Genomic DNA, 16,326 nt, shown 5'->3' with positions numbered 1-16,326 from the left:
AATTAATTTGTAATGTACTCGTAATACAAAAAAGTACACTTTAATATCACTAATCAAGCATGTAAATAGGCATATACTTAAAGTGTACTAAGTGTACTTGAAGTTGTTCTAATTTAGCACAGAAAAGTACACTAAATGCACTTAAAGTTATAATTTAGTATAATTTAATTACAACTAAAATACACTTAGTACAAAAATAGTTGTTCCAAAATAGCACACTTCAAGTTAACTAATCATTAACACACTTGAAGTATACTGACAATTAGTCTGGCTGCAAGTATACTTGGTATACTCTTTTTCACTAAGGATATTAGTTTCTAAAGTTTTTCCCTTTTTTTTTTTTCCTAGTGTACACTGTTTTTTGCAGTATGCAAATATATGCTCAGAATGACATTTTTCAAAATGTGCAGAATATAACCAGAGCACATAATCAAACATTCATTATTTATTTTTTCTGGATGCCACCTATTGAATTTAACATGGATGTAATGAGATCATACAGCATACTAGCATAATGCACAATGCAAGTTGTTTACTATATAATTTACAGTGTTTATAGCCACTGAGTGCTAAATATCCAATTAAATACCCCAGAAGAGATGACCATCTCTGGATATTTATACTTTATAGACATTTTATGCACACTCTAAAGGCATGCACAATGGCAGCAAGCAGACTGCAGGGTTAAAACAACAAAAAAAATGCAGTCTGCATGACTGACATTTTTTTTTTTTTATATCTGATTTGCATAAAATGTTTTGGGTTAAATATTATTTTCTTCAATGCTAAAATGACAGAACTGTTTTACATGGATCAAAAATTAAAAACATACAAAGTCACACTCATCACCCAGACAGGCTGCAGCAGTACGATACTGATCATACGAGTGACAGCAGGTAAAGGGCATCTGTGTCTCAGCATCAGAGAAAATGCATCCGAGACTTTATATCTGTAATTTGCAGGAATAACATGACACATTTATGACAAAACTGTATGTATGTTAACTAACACAATTCAAATCCTTCAAACAACTGGTTCATTGACTAAACAACAGATGGAATGGGTCATATATACACTACTGTTCAAAAACTTGGGATCAGTAAGATTGTAAGAAGTCTCTTATGCTCACCAAGGCTGCATTTATTTGATCATAAATTCAGTCGAAACAGTAATAATGTGAGAAATAATGTTTTTCATTTTAATATCTTTTAAGATGAATTTTCAGTCATCAGTGTCACATGATCATTCAGAAACCATTCAGATATGCTAAATGGTATCAAAGTTTAAAGATAAAAGTTCAAACAAACAGCATCTGTTTGAAATGATGCAGAAGTCTTTACTATCATATTTAGTTTAATTTAATGCATTTTTGCTAAAAAAAAGTATTAATTTATTTTAAAAAATCAATATCACAAAAGAATTGTATACCCCAAAATTTTATTTTTCTCTCCTATTCATTTCATTCAACTATTCATTTAATGTCAGACATAAATGATAAAACACCTGTTAAAAATAAACTAATAAACAAAATTAATAAAGAGCTGCTTTACAGCAGAATTTTGATTTGTCTCATATTTGACGTTTGCATCTCTTACTCTCCTGTTTAAATTAGATGAAACTGCTTTGAAACAATCTTTATTGTATAAAGTGCTATAAAAAATAAAGGGTACTTTTTTTTCATGTCTTACATAAAAATCTTGTACTGAAAATACAATAAGAAAATGTGATTTCTGATTCAATGACCCATTTACTGCAGTACTATGTGTGTGTTCTCTTATTAGCATATGTTCAATGCTTTAATCCCTCCAAAGTAGTTTAGGCAACTCAGAATGTCATGTCTCGTTTATGTGCGCGAGTGATTTTCAGTGTGGTGTCAGAGCTGGAACTGTTTCTGGCAGGTGACGTACCCTTTAGGGATTCCTCCTGAAGAGCACGTTTGATGTCGTGGTGTATGAAATGTTGGCATTTTACCTGTAAGCCTTTTCTTACCCTGTCTTTAAAGTTTCAAGGTAAAAGAACCATAAGTACAAAAGACAGAAAGACTAAGAGAGAGAGCTGTCAGAAAGATACGAGATAAACTATAATCAATCACAACCTCTAACCGTCTTGTCCGTACAGCCAAGGTTGGCTCATAAAATACAGGTTTTCATAGCCGCGGACATTGAGCGACTGTGATTCCTTTACATTTTGTTCTCCATAAAACGGAAATTTTACTGGTGCATTTATGCATTAGGACATCAGTCTTTTATTTACACTCTTCACTTCAAGGCATCGTCAAAAACTGGCAGGAAATTTGGGTCGATATAAAGCAACGCAACTTTAAAGGCTTTAAGTGTTGAGTTCACACACACACACACACACACACACTTGTACACACACATCTCCAGCTTATCTGAAAATACAGAGCAGAGAAATGTTCCATTAGGAAAAATAAACATGTCAGATTTGTACACGAGTCAACACGTACAACGAAATAATATATATATATATAAAAAAAGTCAAGTTGTCAAGGCTATTGGAAAGAATGCATGTGTCTCTGCACTAATGTGTGTGTGTGTGTCTAAGATTATCTCTGCCAGTTCTTTTATCTCAAAGCCCACAATGCTTCTCTAAACTGAGTTTACAGAACAGACAGGTCTGATCTGAGTGAAGGCACGATGGGAAATTCCTGCAGACTCTTTTAATATGGGATAAATCTCTAATTTTACATGACATTTTGTCATCCTTTTCTGTTCCTTTATTTTTGCACTCTCTTTCTCTCTCTCCTCTCTTCTCTCTCATAAGCGAAGGAGGACGGGTGTGAATTTAGATTTTCTTGTTAAGATCGGCTTGTTCGGCTCAGTGATTTCACTGATGGAGGAAATGAGAATGAGCTCGACTGAGAGATGACAGGACAGACATGGGCATAAACACAGACACCCAAGAAGGAAAAACAAGAAGGCGAGAAACAATTACGCACAGTGAGCGATCCGGCGGGGAGCTGTCAGGACGGACAGATGGACAGACAAGCAGGCAGGTGAAATGCACAGTTTAAGAAAGGGCAGAAATACGAGGGCCTGCTCTGACAGAAGAGAGTAATTGTCTTGGAAAAGGAGAGTAAAGAGCGAGGGGAACCATGAGAAGGTGGGATAGAATGGAAGGAGAAAGCGTTTCTGTAATTCAGAGATGAGATCAGACCCCTGGACCTTAAGCACACACATGGACCCACACACACACACACACACACCTGGAAACCTCAACCTGACGGAGAGTTTTAAGCTCACAGCTCTGAGACTGGACACACGCCAAGCTCATTACAAACAGAGCCCCCTCCACCAGCTCCCATCTCTCTCCTTCTCTTGTCTCTCTCTCTGCTTTTAACAGGTTACACCCTCTCTCTGCAGGAGGAACCTTTGGCCTCCACTGCGATGAGTTCTGTAATGGATAAAGCTGGGCTTACACACGCACACACATACATCTTGGTTTCAATGAAACCAAAGGGAATCATGCTCCTATAATACTGCTGGATGTCCCCATGTCCCTGAAGCCCTGATGGAGATAGATAGATAGATAGATAGATAGATAATAACTTACTAAATTAAGAAAACCTTTCTTTCTTGAAAGATGTTACTATAATCGGATGAAATCCTCTACTTGTCCCACAGATGTAGTTCCTCCTCATTTTTTAAAATCTGATAAAAAAATCCAACTTGGACACTACGATTCTCTCCAATTATAGACCAATCTCTAAACTCCCCGTTCTTTCTAAAATATTAGAGAAAGTTGTCTGTAAACAGTTGCAATCTTTTTTAGACTTGCACAGAGTTTTAGAAGTATATCAGTTTGGTTTTAAAGCTCTTCATATCACAGAAACGGCACTTTTAAAGGTTTTTAATGACCTTTTATTGGTCACTGACTCAGAGATTCAGTCATTCTTATGCTTTTAGATCCGACATCTGAATTTGATACCATTGATCATGTTAGAACATGTTGTCGGCATTAAGGATATTGCTTTGTAGTGGTTCAGGTCCTATCTAACAGACAGGACTTTTTCTGTCTGCCTTGATGACTTGGTTTCCTTATCAGCACCCCTTCCATCTGGAGTCCCTCAAGACTCTATCCTTGGCCCAATGCTGTTTTCCCTGTATATGCTCCCATTCAGGTCCATTCTCAGGAAATATAACATTTTGTTTCACTGTTATGCAGATGACACACAAATTTATCTGCAAATGGGAACATGCCAGTTCTTTACAACTTCTGTTTGATTGCCTCAGAGACATTAAAAATTGGGTGGCCCTAAATTTTGTACATTTTAATGATCGCAAGACTGAAATTATGATATTTGGTCCAAATTGTACTAACAAGGTCTCTAACATTGATCTGGGCCCTTTGCTTTCACATGTTAAATCCACTGTTAAAAACCTGGGTGTAATAATGGATATGGATTTTAAACTTGACAAACAGATAAACTCTCTAGTAAAGTCAAGTTTTTATCAGTTAAGGCTTTTATCTAAAGTTAAGACTTTTTTTTGTCATTTATTGATTTTGAAAGGCTTATTCATGTTTTTATTTAATCTTGTTTAGACTATTGTAATGCCCTCTATGTTGGTCTCAACCAGGCCTCTCTCTCACGATTCAGTCAGTGCAGAATGCTGCAGCTCAACTTTTAACTAGAACTCGTAAACGGGAACATTTTTCCACCATATTGGCTTCTGGTCCGTTTTAGAATTGATTTTAAGGTTTTAGTGCTTGCTTATAAATAAGCTCCAGCCTAGCCCCAACCTACCTTTCTGATCTTATACAACTGCATGTTCCATCCAGGTCTCTGAGGTCTGCTGACCTTATGTTGCTGGCAGTCCCTAGAGTAAGACTGAAGCACAGCCCCTAAACTCTGGAATTCATTCCCATTGTCTGGGAGGATGGCCCCAACTCTGTCTGCTTTTAAAACCAGTCTTAAAACACATTTGTATTCATTGGCATTTAATTCAGTTTGAGACCTGTGGTTTTTCTTTTTGTCTATGCTGTTTTTTTTTCTAATCAGTAATGTACAATACTATGTACAGTACCTTATTGTTATTTGTTTTATGACCCTTTATGTACAGTACTTTGGTCAAGTACTGTTGTTTTTAAATGTGCTCTAGAAATAAACTAAACTTGAAACTTGATTTGTTTCATAACTTGATAACTTTTTTTTTTTTTTTTTTTTTTTTTTTTTACATCTTTTGTTTATATTTATTTAATGCCTACCAAGCAGTAAATCAGACTACGGTCATCTGATGAAGTTACTCTACTCCAACACCAAATTAAAAATAAAATGGCATTACATTACCTTTAAAAAAAACCTTTTATAGTACATTTTTATAACTTTGGCTTTTTATCAAACAGTGGCTATTATTAGTTTTTTCTGACATGCAACATCCTTATTTTAATTTTGTACTAAATTATTTTAATTTTAGTACTAAATTAAACTACATGAACGGATGATGTTAGATGAAAAAGTAATGCTTAAATCAAACGCCGAAGTGTCTGTGCTGTTATGGATCTAAATTTGAATAAATCCGTTTACAGCCAACAAAAATTCTTCGTTATTCAAGTCAACTTTCATTTTAAAAACTTTAATTGATTGAACGCAATGAAATTTAGTGGCAAAATGTTTAAGAATGGTTGTATTAGCTCATTTTAATTAAGCAAATTAAAGAAGAAGCAAACAAGAGGTTTCTGAGTACAGACTGACAGACATACAGATAGATAGATAGATAGATAGATAGATAGATAGATAGACAGATAGATAGACAGACAGACAGACAGATAGATAGTATGCATAATGAATTGCACAGTAAGCAGTGTGCTGGTGTTCCCTTCCGTACAGCCTAAATGTGTTATAAACTGCAGGCTTGTTGCTCTCTATCATAACATGAAGCTGTATGTCTTGTGTCTCTGCAGCTCTGACTGCTGTTAATAACATGATGATAGCGAAGAAAAGTGAAGGGTTGTTTCTTCTGTGTATTCTCTCAAAGAGTGATAATCTCCATCCCCCGCTGTCTTTTCCACACAAACTTGTGTATGTGTACACACACTTAGTGTTACTCGTTCATGATGCGCTGTGAGAGTGCACCATTTCATCTGCTTTCTCTTTTGACATCCATTTAAACATCACTTGCCAAATGGAAAACACATACAGACAGACTCAAAAATATAAACACTCACAAAAAAAAACATCTTTTCATTCATAGCACCATCTCAGAAAGCACAGCAGAACAACAATGTATTGTATCTGAGGCCGCAAGAAGCCTCCTGTAATAGAAGCCATATCTGAAGAACAAAAAAACTTAGGAAGTCTTTAAAAACAACTCTCTGTCTCTCCGTCTGTTAGGATGAGAAGGCCGCTAAGAAGTCTGTAAGGCAGCATCAGGAAGAACGAGCAAGTCAGATAGAGATTTTGCTCGCAGTATTGCTTTTAAACAGCAGTTCAATAAACAGGAAGTTAATACTGACTAACTTTCACTACTGTTCAAAATTTTGGGGTCTGTAATATTTTATGTTTTTAAAAGAAGTGTCTTATGCTCATCAAGGCTGCATTTATTTGATCAAAAGTACAGTAAATACAGTAACATTGTGAAATGTTATTACAATTTAAATAACTGTTTTCTATTTAAATATATTTTAAAATGTAATTTATTCATGTGACGGCAAGCAGCCATTACTCCAGTCTTCAGTGTCTCTTTATCCTTCTGAAATCATTCTAATATGCTTATTTGTCGCTCATACATTTTTATTATTATTGATGTTGAAACAGTTTACTAATTTATTTTCAGGATTCTTTTGATAGCAAGTATTATAATGTAAGTAGTGTTACCAAATATTTTGTAGCATTATACATGTCACTTGATCAATTCAATGCATCCCTGCTGAATACAAGTATTATTTTCTAAAGTACTAAAAACTGCTCCCAAACTTTCGAATGGTATTGTACATTTTAGACATAATAGTACCACTTATTCTGTATATTTTTGGCTCTACTAAAGATAATAATTTCAAACAGAATTAATAATGGGCATCCAAGCAAAAAAAAAAAAAAAAAGAAAGAAAGAAAGAAAAAAGCTTCCTTGTTTAAATCCTTGTTTTGGAAGAATCAGTTGACTGAATAATTCCGTGACTAACTCATAAAAGGCAGTCACTTGATTCATTTCTGAACAAATCCGTTTTGAATGAACTGGTTAATGATTCAATGAGTCAATGATAAAGAATGTGTAATATCATAAATGTCTTTGTTTTGGAATGAACAGGTTAAGTGAATGATATTATGACTCATTTGTTTTGTCCCTGCATGAATCAGTGTTTGAATGAACCAGTCGAGTCTCCACCTACTTCTTTCTGGGACACGCAAACACAGACAAGTGGAAACCAACATTGAAAAGTCCCAGTGCTGCCAATTAAATTTGAGGACTGAAATTAATTGTTCAAATATTTTTTTAAGTCAGCATTTCTCTTTTATTCCAAATGAACGATGGGCGCTTTGACAGTGCAAATCGTTGTTAGTATGAACGCCCCTTTCGAATCTGGACAAATGAGGTATCTTCAGAAGAAGCATAATTAAATTGCCTTCCTTTGGGAACAGTTTTCACGACGGGAGCGCACCTATGATGCCTACAGAGACGGCTCACTGCGTGTGAGAGACAGACAGGGAGAGATCAGTAAGAAATGATGGCGTTGACGTCTTCAAACATTTACAGCAGGGTAGCTGGATGAAACATTAGTTTTAAAAACGGTTCCCATATTATAAATCATTCATTTAAAGAAAAAGAAGCACAGTTCTAATGATTGGGTGTCCACACTGTGGAAATGACTGAATATGCATACAACTGATGCACAAAAGCATCTAAGAGCCAGATGTTCACAATGACACACAATTAACTAAATGAAACGCTATTTGGTGTGACTACACCAGTATGTATGTGTCAGAATAAACCCATTTTATATTCATGCTTTTTAGCCACTGTCACCGGTTTTTGATATATGCTTTTGGTTCACTGCTTTCGGGGTGAGAATTCGCCACATAAATATATTTGTATATTGTTATTTTCTCCTTTCCGGAGATGAATGATGTGTGAGATGAATTCTAAGAATGAGGTGATGAAACGATTCAGGGATGAGGGAACAGAGTGATACAGAGAGAGAGAGAGAGGGGATGGAGAGGTGTGAGGAATTTCGGCGTCCCAGAAATCAGACTTGCGTGCGTTTATTTACAGTCATCGTGATTAGAGTTTCTAATAGCAGAAAGCTCAAATATCAAAGCTCGACCTGACGAGATTGAAATTCGTTAGTGCCGATACAGACGCAGAATTGATCAGCAAAACTCTTTTTTGGTTTCTTACATCAATAACACACACACGTACACTCGCAGGTACACGGGAAGACAGACAGACCGACTGATACACAGGTACAAAGATTCACATTCGTGGGTACACAGGCAGGCTCACAATTAAAGGTGCGCTTTATACACGGCAGCGATTCAAAACACGTGTTTACGGGATGTGAGCTAATTGATTTTTGTTTTTGAGCACGTATATGAGAGATATTACAATTCACTGTATGTAAGCCGTCTTATCGGCCTCACCACAGGTCAGCCCGAGGCGATCTGCCGCCTCTAATTTATGCTTCAGTCATACTGCAGATCCATCAGTATACAATCGGTGCAAAGCCAGTCGACCGGAGAAAGTCGAAATTCCTGGGATAAATTAAACCTGTGATCATGGAGTGCTAGAAAATCAAAGGCTCCAGTAATGCTGACCAAGAGTCTATTGCAAAAATGAGACTCTCTCATGCGCACACACTTAGATGGAAGTCAGATGAGGGTTTAATTGGTTCCGTTGAATTAATTACATATTTGAGTACTGCCGAAGAACATCAGTCAGAATTAGCCACGGCGTGAGGGGCTTAAATACCCAACGAGAACCCGCCGAGCGACGAGTGCGTTTGGACGCGGGTTTGCGGTGCATAAAGATAACAAGGGAAAAACAAATAAACATTAGAAGGTTTATTGCCCTCAAACTCACCTGAACCAGACGATTATAGGGAGCTGAGAAATTGTAACACTGAGCTAAGGTAATTTGATGGAGTCATTATGGAGATAAAACTACGGGAGCATTTCAAACAACACCCAGGCGACGGCGCTTAATATTCAGTAGACATTTAGAGGAAAAACACCCTTTCGCATTCACAAACCTATTGCTAGTTCTCAGCGCTGGTCATTTTTCCGCTTGGTTTAGAGTTTGTTAATTAGGTGTAATCCTGGGGCAGGCTTACCTCAACGAGCTCCCGCAAGGGCTCTAAACGAGACCTTAACGAGAACCCTTGATTAAAGTTCCCTCATTAGCATATGAAGAGCTGTTCAAAGACACTATGAGCCTCTTAATGCTACAAAATACCTCCAGATTTAAGGAACCGCAGCTTTCTGAGCCTCCCGTTCATCACAGGAGTGTTTTACAGGTTTTACACGTCTCCACACACACATTCAAAGAAAGAAAGAAAGAAAGTGCTCATCAAAACAGGGTGCTTCCAAATGACTCCGAGCGGTTCCAGGCATTATCCTATATTAATATCTAATACATATTTCATCCGTAACTTCATTTGTTAAATTATTATGAAATTAGCGAAGTAATCCTAATGACTGGCGATACTCTGCAGATGGGTGTTTAATGAGAGGGTAAGCTTCTCCATCCCCTCAGGCTCTGAGAGATCAAGACTTTAATGTTTATATCAAAGAGCGAAGAACTGTGATTTACGCATAAACCTGTGGAATTTATTCTTGACGGCAAAATAGAAGAATCCTAAAATTGCGGTCTGTGTCTTGATAGTGTGTGGATAAGAGTGAAAGATTTCTTTCTTTTATGGCTGGCCTGAGGGATAGGTCATCATAATATCATTCCCTCTCATTCACACCGCGAAAGATCAATGGAACTCACTTGCTTTAATTTTTTTCTGGATCTTTCAGCACAGACCTCGACTAAACGACAGACCTCAGTTTGTTTTGTGCCAGATTTGAACATGTGACATTTTCAGGAAGGGGAACTATGAGTGTTAGCTAGTGAGCTAAAGGCCAGACTTTTCACTCATTAGATGGGGTTCACAGGAGAGATATGCCGTGGAAGTATTAATGGTGGTTTTTCAGAAATCATTAACTATATCTATCATTTTAAAGGCATAGTTTACCCCAAAATGAAAATGTTGCCCTTTGTTACGCATGTCTGCACTGTTTTCCATACAATTACAGTGAATGGAGAGTGAAGCTTGCAAGCTTCAAAAAATTGCAATGCAAAAGCAACAAAAATGGTCCAATTGTCCTTTGCATAGAACAACTTTGTGTGACAACAGACTGTTTTTGTGAACCAAATCAAAGATTCAGTGAAAAGATCTGACTCAAAAGAATGATTCATGAACAAATCATTCAGGGGTACATTTTCCGTATAACGATGTAACTCACTGATCAACCACCGTAGTATGATGCACTGTTGTGGAAACAAACTAGCTAGTCGTGACATTTTCCCAAACATGGTCGTATCTCCGTCGTTTGAACCACATTTGCCGTTGTTAATGACGTCATATGCATGTGGTGGAATAATAACTACTGCTAATTAATTGATTCGAGATCTCCGAGATGCTGCTATGTTGAACATGGTACCCGAAGACTAATTTACTATTTTTTTCCCTGTCATTTTGCTTTATTTGATGTTTGATTCATTGTGGGTTCACTCTTACATCATACTCTGGGGTTCCCTTAGGTATTTATGCACATGCACACTTTTCAAAAATGGCGCTTATTTAGGATGTGCAAAAATATATAGGTTAAAATGCATATATATATCAAAATCAGAAATACTTTATTAATCCCCGGAGGGAAATTAGGTATATTTAGATTGTACTGTGAACCAAATCAAAGATTAATTTAAAGGATCTGACTTAAAAAAATTCCGACTATTTTTGTGAACTGAATCAAAGATTGAGTTAAAAACTCTGACTTAAAAGATTGATTCGTACACAAATCATTCAGGCTGGTGTCAGAAGTGAGAAGTCAGAAAGAGCTTTATTACCAAGTATGCTTACACACACACAAGGAATGTAACTTGACGACAGGAGCTTCCAGTGCAAAAGAAAGTTTGGACATACATGATCACAAATCATGTCATGAACCGAATCAAAGATTCATTGGAAAGAACAGACTCAAAATAATTCATACTGGTTTTGTCGTTTAAATCGTTTAAAAAGCATGTAAAGTATGCTTTATGTGGACCACATTTATGATTCTTTCATATATATATATTTTTTTTTATTTTAAAAAGCTTCAGTCAATGTTTATTGTAATTGCATAGAAAAGAATATGGAAGCCATCATCAAAATGTACTCTTTCTTTAAGAAAAAGAAGAATATTCAGCGAATATTCATATTAAAACTCAGAAAAAGCACCAAAATCTAGATAATAATCAAAAGAAAAAAAATCAACAATTTTTTTACAATTATGATGTCTTTGTTTCTGTGGAATTTTTGTACAATTGGCACCATAATGAGTCTGTTATTGATCCGACCAACAGACGTCTCACACTCCTAGATCAGAGCGTCTTTCTCACTGCCCTCAGAGACACATAAAGAGATTCATTTTCACCAGCGTTTGATCTCACAGATCCACTCAGAGTCTGAACGACAGGAGCCGACCAACACACTCACGCTCTCTCACTCGCACACATGCACACACGCTCGCTCATTTTCTCTCTGTCTCTCACAGGCGCACACAACCTCTCCATACTTTCATTCTCTCCTCCAGGGCTGTGAAGTTCCATCAGAGCTACTTCCTCTCTGATTTTCTGTGTTTCCTGTGCCATAGTGTCTGATATTTCTCATGTCCAGCGGCACACCGCAGGTTGAAATTGTTGTCAAAAGTCGCACAAGAAAGAGAAGAAGAGAGATATGGGGGAGAAAGAAGATCAAAGTCTGCTCTTTATTTTAATGCCTTTGGACTGGATTTGCAGCTTATCAGGTCTACAACGTATATATAGAATAAGATAGATTACTTAAGGGTTGAAATATTTTTAATAATCATTGAAATATGAGTAAGTAAGAGGGAATGAGTGAGACAGAGAAACATGAAGGAGTTAAAGGGCACATTCTTCCAGTGAGCCTATGTTGCAACCATAGCTCTGAATGGGAAATTTACTTGCATCTTTGGAAATATACTTGGATCTTTGTCTCAAACACTCAGACAATATTATTGGAACATACCACGAAGGTAAAGCCAGAAAAAAAAGTCTGCCAGCAATGAAAGAGAATAAGAACTAAAATCACACTATTAGAGCGAAACTTTCTGACAGTGTGATTCTCTTTGGATAATAGCATACCGTCTCATTCAGACCCAAATAATTCAATCTAATGCAGTTTCAAGACAACAGTTAAGCCTTCAAACACATCCCTTCTATTAGCCAGTTCTGAGGCCAATTAAAGCAACCGTAAGAGAAATATAGTATAATAAAGTATTTTCTGAAGTGTTCAACTGTTTTAGAACAGAGAGAACAGAGAGATGGGAAGATTAAAAGAGATTGATAAATACTGCAAATTCATCACACTCATACACATACATGCACACATTCTTGTTTTTTCTTCATGCAGAGGACTTTCCATAGGCAATTATTTTCATACAGTGCTAATGATATTTTCTATATCCAATAACTCTACATGTTTTATATAGCCTTCTGCATCGAACCCCCTCGGAGTATCTTCAGGACCAGTTTGGGACTGCTGGCTGACTCAATGTTTGTGATTTCAAGTTTTACAATCCATTTGGGGACAAACACGCTAACCCACAGAAGGGCAATAATAAAAAGTATTAATAATTATACTATGTCAAAACGAAACTACTATAATAAGCATAATGGGTCATGCACATAATGTGCAGGTTTATTTTATATAATACACAAAACTGCACTAAATAAATAATAGTGCGTAATAATACATAAGTTCAATTTCTATTTTTGAAATCTAAAAAATGCAGTTTATTACATTTATTTTCTACAAGAGAATACTGCATTAATATTGTACTATTGTAATTTGTGTATTATAGCATTGATATCAGTGTTGTTATAGTTACCCTAGCAAAAAGTGATATACTGTATTTAAAATACATTTATTTCATACTAAGTATAGTTCAAATATATTAACATATTTACTAACATTGTTCAAGACTTCTTAAAAATTCTAATTAAACTTTATTTGGAGTACTACTTGTGCACAATGGACATTTCTTAATATTAAGCCTAAAATGTGTTTTAATGTCACTATTGATGAGGACTATGTGATCTTTGAATAATATCTGTCTTTAAATGCAAGATATTTAAAGTGTACCTGAAGTATACTTCCAATAGTTCTACATTAGCACAATCAAACATACTTCGGTATATCTTTAGTTGGACTTCAGCACTACTTCCACACAATTAAAATGCATCAAGTATAAAATTAGTTGTTCCAATTTAGCAGACTTTAAGTATACCAGTTTAGAGTATCAAAAGTACAATTGCAGGGTATTTTTTTATTAAGTACATAAATATATAAATCAAATTGTAGAATACTTGGCATGAAATAAAGGCATTTGGTCACACTTTATTTTAAGGTCCAATTCTTGGCATTAAAAAACAATTAACTATGACTTTTGCCTCAATAAACTCCAAATTTATTTTGTGTTATTCCTATATGTATGCACTATCATGTATGTCTGCACTATGTCTGTACTTTCTTCTGCACTGGAAGCACTGGAAGCTCCTGTCGTCAAGTCAAATTCCTTGTGTGTGTAAACATACTTGGTAATAAAGCTTTTTCTGATTCCTGATTTTCTGATTTCTAATTTGCTGCTTTATTAACAGTTAGTAAAGTAGTTGTTAAGTTTAGGTATTAGGTAGGATTGGGTATGTAGAATATGATCATGCAGAATATGTGCTTTATTAGTACTAATAAACAGCCAATATGTTGCATGCTAATAAGCAACTAGTTAATATTGAGAATTGGTCCCTTACTAAAGTGTTACTATGTATTTCTAATACATTTCAGTATATTTATTGTTCACTAGGGTGACTAAAACTAAAAGGAAATCTATTTAAAAACACACACATTTTTGTGAATTTAAATAAAGCTGAAATAAAACAAAATACAAATATTAGATGAAAACATAAACTTGAAAAAATTGAAAATCAGACATGTTGCCTTGACTACTAACTGAAATAAAATGTTTACTGTACAGCGAAGTACTAAAATTACTAAAACTTAAACTTGAAAAAAAGAATGAAAGCTAAATAGAATTATATAGAATTATCAAAATTACTGAAGCTAAAAAGGTAAAAAATAAGAACTCATTCAAAGTCCTGATAAACATTAAAGGTATAAATAATACTAATATTTTAATACTTGATATTTTGACTCAAGACACATCATGGATCTCGTGGATTTGTGGTAGTGTTTTAATGAACATATATTGCTAAATGTCCTGACTCATTTGTACAAAGAGTTCAGATGAGGCAAAGGTACTCAGAAATCCCTTGAGAGGTTTAAGTGTGTGTGTGGTCGCATGTCAAGTCAGATGAGTGTCAGACTGCACTTGAAAATTTGGTCATTTAAATTAGGATAATTATATATGATCTGACTCAAGTGCATCTGTATAAGGGCTACATGTTCTCTTATGTGTGTGAATGCGACTGTATGTACGTAGTTATGTATGATTGGACTCATCTGCCCCCCGAAAGCATCTAAACATCAATAATTCCTCTAAGGGTCCCAAGACATACTCATTCATGTTCACATTCACAACCCCATGTACATATACACTATACAGTAGATCTATCTCCCTACAAAGAATAGAGTTTCTTATCAAAGGCATATTAAATCTTGACTAGCCAATAGCCCTGCAGAACGGGGGTCACAGTAAACATTACAATAACGTCATCCACAAAAAGTCCAGTGAAATATTGTGGGATTTGAAATCAACAGATCTTGACCCACATATAATATCATGTGCAAAATAAATTATCTCCCCCACAGCACACACATACACGAGACACTCACGTATTCACTTGTTATCATTCACATATTCACAGGAGTGAGAGAAAGAGACATAAAGTCAGAGGACGGAAATGAAAGAGAATTATTTCTGCACAACATTCTCTCATATAGCTGTTGTAATATTTCAGACATCCTCGAGCAGCAACGTGCCAATCTCCTTTACGTGGAGGGAAAAGGAGAGTGAAGGAAAAAGAAAAGCGGAGGGAGGGAGAGAGAGAGTAGTATAAGGTGCTTTGGGAATTTAGACGAGTGAACATAACAGCACTCTGCTCCATCTGTTATTCATGTTACTGTCTAATGTTGTCTGTCTGCGGTTGCTATTACATATGCCCTGAACTAAAGCTGCATCTTGCCAGCGGTCGCCTTATATAATGCCGTGCGTCCACAGCAGAGAAGTTAAGAAGAACTGTCTGGACGCAGAGACTGGGATGTGGCCATCTGCGGGATGGCACTTTTTGTTTGATCTAATGTGGCACCTGCAGAGCTGCACAGAGCGATTTACAAGATACTTACAAGAGTTTTAAGCCACTAGGATGAGCTCTAGCGCAAAGGGAGGGGTATCTGAGTCTACATGCACTCAGACAGCTTGACATGACATGTTCCTGGGTCAGCAACTATTGTTCTTCATGTACACGTCATATCGAGCAGTCATTGACCTCTGACTGTTGGGGAAGGGTTAAAGTTATAGGATAACGTAAAGGCTATGATGGGTTGATAGGAATGTGGCTCAAAAATAAGCAGTGTAGGTACAAACCCAAGTGTTGCTGACCCTGGAAATGAGCAGCGACTGCTAACACAGTCCGGTTCAATCAACACTGAGCCCTTTCGTAGAGCACTTAACCTCAGCTATCTACAGGTTGCTACTCTGCAGTGTATTGCACTGTAGCATTGTTTTGTTTAGTTGAAAAAAAATGTCTTAATCAGAGCTTTTACTTGTGTTTATTTGTGTTGTCTTTAGTGTCAAATTCTTAAATTTAACCAATTAATTACCAATAGAATTGTATCAACATTAACAAAAGCCATCACGGCAAAGGTGGAACAGAAGCTGCATCTAACATGAAATTTATTTTTATCTTAACAGACTGTTTAATGCTGCTCAAAGGTGCATACATGTATCTGCACATCAATTTCATATACATAAAGTATAGAAATTATATAAATTAAAAAACAAAAACAAGAACTCATTATAGGGTAGGGCTACAATATTGTGTGTGTGTGTGTGTGTGTGTGTGTGTATATATATATATATATATA

General features: G+C 36.0%; 1 protein-coding gene across 1 annotated transcript in view; it reads right to left on the bottom strand.

Annotated features, from left to right (window-relative positions):
* The window catches only part of neurl1ab (neuralized E3 ubiquitin protein ligase 1Ab), a 32,125-nt gene extending 22,899 nt beyond the window's left edge, over positions 1-9,226 (bottom strand). Inside the window, exon 1 of the mRNA XM_016566431.1 lies at positions 9,036-9,226. The gene's annotated coding sequence lies outside the window, so the exon portion shown is untranslated. The remainder of the gene's footprint in view (positions 1-9,035) is intronic.
* Positions 9,227-16,326: the final 7,100 nt, after the last annotated feature.

This window comes from Sinocyclocheilus rhinocerous, unplaced genomic scaffold (genome assembly GCF_001515625.1).
Source record: "Sinocyclocheilus rhinocerous isolate Xijiao unplaced genomic scaffold, SAMN03320098_v1.1 scaffold392, whole genome shotgun sequence".
Classification (NCBI taxonomy): Eukaryota; Metazoa; Chordata; class Actinopteri; order Cypriniformes; family Cyprinidae; genus Sinocyclocheilus; species Sinocyclocheilus rhinocerous.
This window is presented reverse-complemented; position numbering and strand designations above follow the sequence as displayed.